The 12,856-nt window shown below is 44.0% G+C and overlaps 1 non-coding gene across 1 annotated transcript; it reads left to right on the forward strand.

The window, feature by feature from the left end:
- The first annotated feature begins 8,142 nt into the window (after positions 1 to 8,142).
- Positions 8,143 to 8,215, forward strand: TRNAA-AGC (transfer RNA alanine (anticodon AGC)). Its single transcript has one exon. It is a non-coding gene; the product is annotated as a tRNA-Ala (tRNA).
- Positions 8,216 to 12,856: the final 4,641 nt, after the last annotated feature.

The raw sequence follows: 12,856 nt of genomic DNA on the forward strand, positions 1-12,856 counted from the left end.
TTTTTCTTTTGTTGAAAGAGAACAAGAAAAGTACAACATTGCTTACGTCCTACCTCATCTTTATTTTTTTACAGATGAATGTACTTACCTTTTCTGCAGGGATTGAGCCTGTGAAGTGATGATTACTATCTACCTCAGAAACCTTTACGTCTCCTTCTCCAGCAGGCCCTCTGCCCTCCGCCCGCCCCCACTCAGCAGAGCCCACATCCCTTCTCCCTCCGCCGGGCGGGACATGCACAAGCCTGGCATCTCTGTGGTTGGGAGGGCGCTGGATGTGTGCAGTGGGGTGCATTCTGTAGATTGAGCCAAGGAAACACGAGAAAACTACTAAGAAAAACGAAAAACTATAAAACGGGGAAAAATAGGATTTAAGATGCTTAATTGTAGTGTATTTGTGTTCTTGAGAATACTGTGTTTATGGGGTTAGGTTGTGTTGTGTGATCTTGATCTTTTGGGGGATTTTTTTTTTTTTTAATGCTGCAACAGGGAACTTTCCTGTGTTCTCATTTTATACCTCAGTGTGTTTATCAGCTTGTTCAGCATTAGCATCTTTTCTTATTCCTGGAAGGGGTGGCTGTGGCTTGCTAGCCAAGAAAAGCAGACTGTTCCTATTTTAGGGTATGTAGTCTTTGTTTCTTTTAGGGGAGGGTGTGTGTGTGTACGTGTGTTGAGGGGCTGTGAAGCCACCTTACACCAAAATAGTAAAACTGGAAATGATAAACCACCTCCCAAAGAACTTTTTCTCTTCACAACTTTGGTTTCCAAAAAAATAGATGTAGTTTAGGAATTTTGATTTAAAGTATTCTCAAAAAGTTAAGTGTTTTTAGTTTGCTGTTGGTTATAAAAAACTAGGAGGAAGAAGAAAATTAACCTCCTTCTCAGAAAGAGGGATTTCGGACACAGACTGGCATGTGGACGAGAGCGGGCGGGCGTGTGCTCAGTCCGTCAGCAGAGAGCAGGAGAAACAGGCAAGGTACCCCCAGACTGCGGAGGGCAGGCGCTGTCCGGCCCTCCCCTCGGTTGAATGTTGTTCTGTTAATGCCAGGCATTTCTTTTCCTAAGAAGAGTAGGCAAAGGGATGCACTTTTGTTTTAAAAGCACAATTTTTCCCACTTAGGAAGTTCAGGGAAGTAGGATGTTTGCAAGTCAGGTTCATAGGAACAGTCCACCTCCACACCCTCTGCTCAGATCACTTTTACAGAGCAGTCTGCTCCCCCCGAGCCCTGATGGGGGTCTCGTGGTTAACGTGAATATCCCCTCGAGCCCCCTCTAAGGCCTTTGAATGTAAAGGATTTGTAAACCGAATTGCCCCAACCTGAAACATAGGATATGATCTTCTCTCCAACCTCTGTCTCGGTACCAAAGAATGAAAATGTAAGTCAGGTTCCCGCTGCAGAACTGTCGGTCGGCATCCGTCACTTTACAGGGTTGGTTCTTAGTGAGCTGGACTTGGGTGCAGAACCTTGTGCTTCTGGGCGTTAGCTGTCTTTCAAATACTGAAATAAGAGCCAAATTCCAGAGCAGCACACCCCAGGAGGACAAGGCGCTCTCAGATGACAGTGGCTTTCCGGCGACACCTCTTGTTTAAATAGAAAGACTTAACAGATCAGTTTCTTCTCCTATATCGAAGAGAGATTTCTCTTGCAACTTGGATGTAGTTTCTACTGAACAGAATTCTAATAAGTGAAACAGTTGTTTCTGTCGTCCCCAAAGAAAAGGGGATGGTGTGGAAGAGTGTTTGCCAGCAAAGCACATTGTGTTTCCCAACACACTCTTGTTGACATTTCATTGGCCTCTTCTCAGCCCCCTGTCTCTTCCCGTGGCTTTATTCTAGGGTTGCTGAGTGACACAAATGGGGAGAACTCGTTTCATAAAGGTGAACTGCATGCAGGAGAGGATCCAAAATCTGGAAAGTAGCCTCGAACTGCTGCCTCCCAGCTGCTGTGTCCCAGGCTGGGGAGGCGTCGGCAGATCTTGTTTTGTAGAAGCGCCTCTTCTTTTTTGAAGTTAACAATCCATCTCCAATCCCTTCAGTTGCCTTTTGTGTTTCCCCAGAGTTCTTTGGTCAAGAGCTCATGTAATTAAACACTTCTACCGTTTTTCCTTCTGGAATAACATGGTGCAGACCGTCCATCCCTCAACCTCCCTGCCCCTGCAACCAGTCACCCTTTAAACACCAAAGACAACTGGTTTTAAATGCTTAAAAGTTTTTCTTATTGAATCAGTGCATCTAGAACATTCTTTAAAGTGTTCTCAGAGTCACAAGTATGGCTGGCTGAGTCATTTCAGGTAGTCACTGCCTTGGATTATTCTGTCTTCATTTTTCATCTCCACTCTGAGCCTTCCTTCTCAGTGTCCCCATATATGGGAAACAGTGGGACCTGAGTGGGGAATTTTCTTGGTGGGTAGCAGCAACTAAAACTGCGTATTTGACATTTTTCTGTGGATTTGGTTGGTTGTCAAGCCAGCGTTTCCATGCATGGCTGGAATCATCAGGGCTTAAATTAATAGACAGTCCAATTTGTAGGCTTAAAGCTAGCAGGTGTCCCTCGCCCCTGAGCATGCAGGTTGGCGATGCCGCCTTGCCCTCCTCAGTGGTACCTCTCCTTACCTCTTTGCACCCAGCGTGGTGTATCACTGCCATTTGAGAAACAGGGTCACACTTGGGAAGCTTTTGTTTCTAAAACATTGCCATCTGTGGCTGCCGCCGATTGACTCCTGACCCCCAGGAAATGGTGCGAAGCACTTTGGAGTGTGTTTCCTGTACGATGCAGAATGCTCCAAATGAAAGAAAGATGAGAAAAGCCAACGTTTGGACCTCCCTAGTGTGAGGGAGGCTGTTTAGAATAAATGTATCTCATTGCGTTCCTCCTGCCCATTGTGAGGTGTTGCTAGGGGAGCAGGAATTGGGTGAAAGAGGGAGTCTTTAAGGTGGTGAAAACACAAGGCCCTGGGTGCTGTGAGGGAGGAGAATAAAATGTTTCTATTGAGGAAATGTGATAGTTGGACAATTATCCGCATGTATGTCTGATCCGGCCAGGTGGTGGGGTGGGGTGTGTAAGCTCAGTTTCTGGTTTGAGATGCCAGTTGGATTTGGATAGATAGGTTTGGGCTTTGAGATGGCTAAAGGAAATTAACCCACAGATAAAAACCACTTTGGTTAACACTGACATTTCAAAAGTGCTACTGGTTTTTTTTGGTTGTTGTTTTTGCTTTTTGTCTTTTTTGTTTGTTTGTTTTTTTCCTTCCCATTATTCCTCTGAATTTGGTCATGAGAAGCAGTGTGGTCTCAGAACCTGTGCTGTGCGGTGGCTGCCAGGTGGCATGCGAGTTGTCTGGAGCCCAGTGGCCCGGACAGGACCCCAAGTGCACTGACTTGGATGGATGGACGGATTTGTAGGATACCCTTTTAAGTATAACTTATTTGGGGAATCAGGGAACCACAGAGAAGGGTACCATAAACAGAATCTAAATTATGCACTGGGCCAAAAAACAAGTTGCCAGATTGAAGGCACTTTGTGATGGAGTTGTAAGAGTGGTGGGGGTTTGGCTCAGTCTGTTTTTTTCTAGTTAAGCCAAAGCTTAATGGTTTGACGGGGGGTGGGGGCTGGGGGGAGTCTTTTAGGCTTGAAGCAGCAGAATCCTATTGTGTGTGTGTTGTCTTCCTCTTTGGAAGATTCTAAGATTGCTGTGTTCTGGTAGATAGCAAAAGAGATGCCAAAGTTATGGGCTTGTTTTTCTGTTTAAAAAGAAAAAATCCAGTGGTGCCAAAATGTATTTATTTACATCACTCTCATTGAGTTTCCAACAGTCTGGGGCTGTATAAAAATCTGAGTCTTGTACTCGCGTGTGATGGGATCGCAGAGACGGGCCCTCCCAAGGCCCCAGCTTTCTCCGGCTGCCTGCGGGCCAGGGCACAGGACACACCCCCACCCCCACCCCCAGCCCTACCCCGTTTGCTTTTGTTTAGTTTCTACCTCACTTTTGGCCAGAAAGTCATCTACCTCATGTTAACATCTGATTGGTCTCTGAAGAGTGTTAACCCACCGGGGGATGGGTGGGAGTGGGGAGCTACCTCTGGAAGGAAATACTTTTGTAAATCCAAAACTGACGTTTCCCGGGAGAAACGTTCGATTGACCTTAAGAAAGAAACTTTGAAACCAAACATTCCTATACTCAGGCAAGCGTAGTCATAAATCCAAGTCTTACCAATCTGGCCTTTCCACCCCCACCCACCTGGCTAGGAGTTGCGCACACCATTACCACGTGGTTCAGTATTAGGAAACTACTGGTCCATCTGTCCTACTTGAGGATTTAACTGCAAATGAAGACCTTTAGGTCTTTTTTTTTTTTTTTTTTTTTTCCTCTTCAAGAGGAAAATATTTTATCTGTATTTTGAATGTCTGCTGATACACCCTTTTAGGAGCAATTCTAAGGGTCTCGTTGGGAACATCACTTATTTGAAGGGAATGTGCGTCCTTTGGACCTCGTGATTGTATTTGTACCTTTTCTGGACCTAGCAGGATGTTCCTCATGACATTGGAACAGTCACTGCTTCACTGAGTGCGGACCATGCCCTGTGTGTTCTTTTGTTTTGAGGTTGGTTGGTGGGTTCTTTTGTTTGCTTTTTTCCTCCCCCTACCAAAGGTAACATGTTCTTTGACGGGTTGTTCTTGTCCTTTGCTTGTTGAAGAAATACTTGATAAAGTTGAGAAGCACATTACCATGATATACTATATGGCCTCTCCCACCTCCCTTCCCCTCCCAGCTCATTTTGGTTTTGGTTGGAAGAGAGGGTCCTAAGACCACTGTCATTCTTGTGAATTTGGTTTCAAATGTCATGGTGAAGAAATACCTCAGTGATGCCTAATTTTAAAACTGATCTTACGGGTTAACAAGCCAGTCTGGTGGGATGTTTTCCATCATCATTTAACCAGTAATGGTTCTAAAAGTTTGTGTATCCACATGGTCGTAGACCTCCTTTTAATGATTGTATTAACTTACAAGCTCAGGTAGTATTTCTCTTAAGGCTCTATCTCAGAGCACACTGACTGAATGTTAATGTGTGTAGCAAAGTGTTTACTTTCTTTAAATAACCAGCTCTGGAATAGTTCTTTGTGTTTCTAGCATTCTGTGTAGTTGTCTTTTCAGAGGAAGATTTTTCACATTTCTGGGGTGTTCTTAGGGCGGTAAAATTTCTTACTTTTTCTCCCCCCTTCTTTTCCCCTAAAGTCAATGCAGGTGGCAGCGAGGGTGGGTGGGTAAGGGATGTTGTTTTTAACTAGCATGGTAGGTATACTCGGGTGGGTGGGGGGGTTGTTAGTTTTTGTTTTTTGTTTTTTTTTTTAACGAATCTTGCTTAATACTGTCCATTAGCTGTCATGCCCGGTCAGCAAAATGCTTTAATTTTTTTAAGTGTAGAACACCTGGCTTCTGGTTGAGGGGTATTTTTTTGTTTGTTTTTTTTGTGAGAAAAGTAAATGCAGAATTGGAGAAATTGACATGGGCACGTTGCCTGATGTTGGAATGACTAAGGTAAACTTTTTTCTTTTCTTTCTTTTTAAAATTTTTTTATTTGTCCAAGGCAGACACGATTTAAGGGATCTGCACCCCCGGAATAGCGGCCTGGGCCCCAGAAACCAGGCTGCAAGCCCACCTGGGTGCTGACGGCCTCTTGACACTTTTAAAAATGGGCCTTTTGCAGCCACAGTGCGGATCCTGACAATTAAGTGGAGAGCGGGGAAGCGAAGGCTTTCCCCCAGACCTTTAAGGTGGGTTTTTATTTGGGGTGGGGTTTTTTGTTTTGTTTTCTTTTCTTTTCCTCTGGATTTTTACTTTTAAATTTTAAATGACGTACTGCAGGCCTCAGGCATGACAGGCAATGAGCAGGTGAAGAACCAATGGAAAAGTGTTCAAAAACTCCTGTGTTAGCTAACAGGCTTCTGAATGTATTGCTGTGGTCCACAGAGAAGGCTGGAGAAGGTAGCAAGGAGATGCCGTATCAGCTACTGCAGCCTTAAAACAAAGTTGGTGTCTCTTTGGACTTTAAAATTGTTCCTATGCAGCTTATTTTATTTTTGTTTAATCAAATAAACAAGAGGGTTTTTCCATGGAAAGAGTGTGTCTGTGTGATCCTTTAATCCAGAATGAATAAGGGTGTGCACTCAGCCCTACACAGGGAGCCTGTGGTGGATGGCTTGGAGGTTGTACTCTGTTTGGTGGGCCACATGGGGTCCAAGCAGTGTTTTCAAAACAGGTGGATACCAGCATTTCAAACGAGGAAATGTTAAAAGAGCTTAAATGCTGTGAAAGCTGGACTTCAGGATTCTTGGAAATTTCAGACCTGGCAGCCCCAGACCTATCCGTCTTCCAAGGAGCTCAGGGGTACCTGTTTCTCTAGAGGGCAAGTATATGATTTCCCAGTTACCAGGGCCCCCCACCCAGTTTCCCCAACAGATGCCACTGCTCTGGTGGGCATTGTCCTTAGGACCACTGCCTGGGGTGGGGGAGCTACTAGAGTGTGAGCTCCAGCCAGAGCGGAGTTGGGGTGGTCATGAGCAGCTTGCCCCAGTTCATCCTCTCTCCGGCAGAGTACCAGAGATGCCAGGTGGATGAAGAAGAACATTCTTTTGTACCTTACATGTTCACAGCTCACTTGGAGACTTCACTTCTCGTTGAAACTAAATTTTCCCTAGCTTGGCTCACCTTTCTGTTTCTCATCAGCCTTAGGTTTGACCTCTGAATATCTGGTTAACTAGAGATGACCAGCACACTGGATTCCACTTGTTCCCCTCCAGTTTCCTCCTGTTTGGTGTCCTTTCTCGGCTGCAATAAGTTTACAGACATTCTAGTGGTGGGAGGTCGTACCCCTGCTGCACAAGGACCTCTCTAAGGTTCCAAGCATCAGTCCCCGGCCAGGGGACCTCTGCTCTCCACTTGCCTGTGTGGACATGGAGCATTTAAAGTGATTTTTTTTGTTTTGTTTTTTATTTTTACTGAAATATAGTCAGTTTACAATGTGTCAGTTTCTGGTGTGCAGCATAATGCTTCAGTCATACATGAACATACATATATTGTCATATTCTTTTTCACCATAAGTTACTGCAAGATACTGGCTATATTTCCCTGTGCTATACAGTGTAAACTTGTTTAAAGTGGTTTTTGCCCGTTGATTGCTTTAGCTTCAACACGGTGACACGCCCTGAGTAGCGGTTTCCTCGAAGACTCAGGACAGCGTATACAACTTTGCACACTGGACCCCAGTCCCCATCCCCCTTTTCAGGCCTGTCGCTTTTATTTCCCTTTTATCTCTAGCTGGACACAATGTTGAATGTAAAAATTTGGATGGATGCACTTTTTTTTTCTTTTTAGGGGAAGGAATCTTCTCCTTAATCCTCCAAAGTCCCAGGAGAAGCTGCTAATAAAATGAGGCAGAACCCACTTTTGAGGGAGGTGCAGAGAAGGAAAACTCTAGAAAATCAACGCCTGATCTTCAGCCCTCTGATTCTTCCATCCCCTCCAGTAGAGTCAGGTGAGCTTCCAAGGACCCAAACCTTCAGAGGGTGACTACATCTGTCCTTGCAAGTTAACAGCCAGTCATTAAAAACACAGTAGACGGGGTCATTGGAACCCCCATATGTTGCTCTTGGTACAAACGCTTTGAGGCACAATCTGGCAGTTCCTCAAGGTGTTAAACAGGGCCCAGCAATGCCGCTTCCAGGTACAGACCCACTAAAATTGAGGCCATGTCCACACAGAAACTAGGACATGAATGTTCACAGTAACCTTCATAATAGCTCCAAAGTGGAAACAACCCAAATCTCCCTCAACTGATGACTGGATAGACCAAAGGTGGTATATCCTCACATTGGAATATTATTAGGCCATAAAAGGGAATGGGGTCCCGATGCATGTTACAACACGTGTGAACTTGAAAAGGCAGGTGAAAGAAGCCAGGTGCCTTCATGACTTCATGTATTTGGAATGTCCGGAATGAGCAAATATGTGGAGATAGGAAGTGGCTGCCAGGGGCTGGGAGGCTGAGGCAAATTTGCAGTTAACCCTAATAGGTTTCCTTTCTTTGGTAAGAATTTCTAGAGCAGTTTTAGGTTCGTAGCAAAATCAGGAGGAAGGTACCAGCAGGGAGGGTATAGCTCAGTGGTAGAGTGCATGCTTAGCATGCATGAGGTCCTGGGTTCGATCCCCAGTACCTCCATTAGAATGAGTGAATGAACAAATAAATAAACCTAATCACCCCCTAAAGAACCCTCCCCAAACGAAAAAAGCTTTAAAAATTATAAAAGATAACTACATAGAAGTTTATAATAGGCATCACACCTGGCATGTAGTAGCTCCTCCCTGTTTATTGAATGAATGAAATTTGCCAGCTCCCTTCCCCTCCCACCAAGGAATATACTCTGTATTAGTTACCTGTTGCTTAGACAAATTATTCCCCCTTCCCCCTCCAAAAATAAGGGAAAATAAAGAGTTTCCCACATGCCCCCCACCCACTACATGCATGCATAGCCATCCCCCGTGATCACCATCCTCCGGGGATTTCTTTTGGGGGATGATGAAACTGTTCTAGAATTAGGTAATGGTGATGGCTTTAGTAGTGATGGGTGAATTTTGTGGTATGTGAATAATCTCATTGTGAAAAGTGCAGAGAACAGATAAATCAATACATCTGACCATAGTAAAAAGTTTTTTAAATGAAAAGATCTGGTTGCTTTTTCAGGCCTTGTTATTGGGAGAGGCATGGGACCAGCCTGACCGTCATTAGCAGGGTGAGTGAGCCCTTCCAGAGCTCTGGTCCCCGCTCCCATCGCCACAGGCGGTATTCTGGAAGTCGGCATCACCAGCCAGGATCTTTGAGAGGCAGACACCGGGCTGCACAACCAGCCAACTCCAGAAATACTCATTGTCAAAGTATGTACAGTTTTTTAAATAACTTTTAAAATCTGTCCAATGAACAACATAAAAAAATGAAAACATGTGTCTCCATCTGGGAGAAGATATCTAACAAGGTATAACTAACAACAAGTAAATATCCAGAATATTTAAAGAACTACAAATCAATAGGGAAAATGTTACCCAATTAAAAGACAACGAACAGATGGGAGGGTGTAGCTCAAGCGGTAGAATGCATGCTTAGCACGCATGAGATCCTGGGTTCAATCCCCAGTGCCTCCTCAAAAAGTAAATAAATACACCTAATTACCTCCCCCCACCCAAAAAAACAAAAAGATTTGGTTAAGTAATTCACAGAGCTCAACTGCACTAGAACTCAGAAATAACAAACCAAACAAAAAGAAACCATTTCATATTTTTCATCAGTTTGATAACAATGTAAAAGTCTCAGTATAGCAAGTGTTGATGAGAAATAGGAAGTCTTCCACAGCTGGTGGGACTTTGAAGGAGTTCAGCCCCAAGCCAGGGAATTGGTCAGGAGCTAATAAACCTGAAGATAGGACTGTACACTCTGACCCAGTAGCGTCACCTCCGAGAATATGCCGAAGGTGAATTCTAGCACAAGTGCATTTGATACGTTTATTCAATGGAAGCTGAAATGAATGACCAGGAGCTAACTGTGGGTACATTTAAAAGTCAAAATGTTCAGTACAAGGAGCTAGTTCTGGAATGACTTTACAGAGTTTACCTTGTACGTCTGAAAAAACCTCAAAACAATACTACCTATTTGTTACAGATGTATGTTTTGTTCAGGGAGCTTTACGTGGCTGGCTGGGTTATAGGGCAGAATTCTTGCTAGAAGAGGGAGTTGTAAAACTGAAAGCAGCCAGTCCCTGTATGGTTACTAAACACGGAGGGTGACCGAGAAGATGAAGAGAAACTCAGAACTTCCCCTTTCCTCCAGGAAGGATCCTGATTTGCTCAGGAAGCACGACAATAGGAGACAAATATGAGAGAGCTTTGCATTTCTAGAAAGAACAGAACTGGGTATAAAGTGAGGGTGTACAGTCGTTTCCATGAGACATAGCCAAGGGACTCCCCCACCTCACCTGCTACCTCTCCATTTTCCTCAGACACGTTCTAGTTTTCTCTACCTTCGACATAGATTCTTTCTCCCTAAGTGTGCAGTGCTAGACTTCATCCTGCTTAAAAATGAGTTTTATGTGTCGTAGGCAACAAGTGCTAGTTATTAAAATTTAGGAAGAATAGAACAGAGTATAAACTAGGGGTGTGTATTTCTTCCCTTGGATACCACACTGCCCCAAATAAATACAACAGCAACACAGGGTGAGACCCCGCGGACCCCAGGGGCTGAAGCAGAGATGCTAGTGTCCCGGTGAGGGATGGTCTCAGGGTGGCCTGTGCAGCTCAGCAAAGTGACCCCTCCCCGTGCATCAACCATTTGCTCCCCTGAAACACAAAATTCCATGTCATTCATTATAAAAAGTCAAACTTCTTTATTATAGAAGTTAGTAATTTTTTAAATAATATTATTTTCTTGATTGAAAAGAACCGTGACATAAAATTACTTTCTTCAAGCTTAATTTTATGTGTTCATTGAATTATTTCCTAGAGGGCTGCTGCCACAGAGGGGCTTCCTCAGTAGTTCTGCCTCATATAAAAAGCACTGTTGTTCTTTTGTATATAAATGTATGTGGGGGAGAGGGTAAAGCATGCATGAAGTCCTGGGTTCAATCCCCAGTAACTACATTAAAATAAATAAACCTAATTACCTCCCCCCTCAAAAAATTAAAAATAAATTTTATAAAAAAGTAAATAATTAAACCTAATTACCTCCCTCTCCCCAAGAGAATAAAAGTAAGTAGAATGATAAAGAATAGAGTTTTTTTTTAAAAGTGAACCAAGGGCCTGTGCCAGGGTTTTATATGTATAAAATTAAATGTATGTCCAGGCTTTTATTTTCTCATCATGGACTTTCTATATTCTTTCACAGTGGCCTCCCCTCAACCCAAACACTTCATGCATTCGGAGTGAGGAGTAAATATTAGATGGTGTGGAAAGTGAACTATTTCATGAACACAAGCAAAGTCCATTTGGGGACTAAATAAATCCGTGGCTGACTTCCAGTAGTTCCACATACAAGCTGGGTCCCTCTTCCCGTCTGCAAAAAGGATTTGGGGTACGTTGCCTCATTCCTTCTGACTCTTCATATCCAGGAGTGGTAGTTTACTTTCAGCGTTGTCTAAGATGACTTAAAACCTTTTCTAGGGTTGATCTTATTTTTCCCGACAAGACTGATTTTTTTTTTTAAAGGCAGGTTTATGACTATGCTTACCCTTGATCCCCATGCCTAGCCTAGTGCCAGAAGGAAAAGATTCCTAGAAGAAATGAGGAGGTTGGATAACCCTTTGGGTGGTGAAGAATAAGATGTAAGGAGTTTGGAGCTGGGTTTGGGAGAGAATATTCCTGCCAAATTGACAAATATAAACATGACTTTGTTAGTCCAGAGTCATACAGATGCATGGCTTTGCCTGAGTATCCACCCACTTTTCCCTCGCTTTTGCCTGGTGGGTTCCGTGATGTGAATGTACTTTCTGCTGAACCAAGCCCTTCTGGGGCCTGCTGGGACAGGTGGCCTGACAACAACTTTGTTTTCTTGGGTGGGGTCATTTCCTGGTGTTTTATTCAAAAGATGTCAACTTTGATTTTAGTGATTGAGGCTTATCTTGGCAACTTTTACAGTAAAGCATTCCCAACATGTCTTCAAACAGTTATCACGTATAACATACAGAATTCTATTTCTAGTAATATGTGCTATCCTTGCTACAAAAGACTAAAGGCTATTTTCTCTGGACCAAGCTGTCATTGAATCTGAAACTTTTAACTTTTTACACTGTGTTCTGGGCAGGGGGAGACCCTCCTGCAGGAAGAGATTTCAACAGCAGCCGGGACCACCTTCTGCCAGAGGAATCTGGGTTCTCTGGAAGGGTCTGGCACCGGGACAAATGTTAAGTAAGATCGGGGTCAAGTCAGGGTTTTCTGGGAGAGTCCAGCACTGGGACAAATGCTTATTAGTAAGATCAGGGTTGGGTTGGGTAGCGATGGCCTCTAATCTGGACTGAGATCTTCTCATCAGGTTTGGGGACTCAGTTTAGGAATGTGCCCATAACCTTAAGATCTGTGATGGGAATGAGGAGAGACAGGGTGAGGGATCCACCCAGAACACACCGTCCCACATCCATCATGCGGGGAGGGCTGGGCGCATGCCAGCACGTTGAGGTTTCTAGCCAGTTCCAGCAGATTCCCTGAGAAACAGGCTCTGTCAAGATTCCAGCACACCAGTTATTGCTACACCTTCCACATAAAACATCATCTCTCCCAGCAAGATCTCCCTCCAGGACAGGGAGACCAAACTGCAGGCAGAAGCCCACATCGGGGGAGTAGGAACCAGTGTTGGGAACAGAGGAAGGATCTTTGGTGGGTGGGCAGTTTGCTCAGCTGTGACACAGGCCTGGTATCACCCTCCTCCTTACTCATTTAGATTCTTTTCTGCTTATTTTTATTCTTGATTATGCCCACTACGCGCATGTGTGTAGGTATGACTGTGAACCTAAGAGTTCATTTTCATAGTTGTCAGTTCTCCAGGGATCTCTGCCAACACCACAAACTAGCTGTAAAACTGAACCCATCTTCTCTCTTGCCCGCCAGCTGGCTTCCTCCAGCCACATCCTCACGCACCCCCCAGGGGTGGGTGGGAGACCCCATTATTACACACTCAAACTAGAATTTGGGCAATGCCCTTTTATTCATTCACTGGTTCATTCAATAGTCAAATATTTGGATATTTCAAGTCTCTTTGTTTTCTTTCTCATTTTTTACTAGCATTTATGTCTGGTTTATGTTACCTGTTTCCCAATTTGTCATT

Source organism: Camelus dromedarius, chromosome 17 (assembly GCF_036321535.1).
Source record: "Camelus dromedarius isolate mCamDro1 chromosome 17, mCamDro1.pat, whole genome shotgun sequence".
NCBI lineage: Eukaryota > Metazoa > Chordata > Mammalia > Artiodactyla > Camelidae > Camelus > Camelus dromedarius.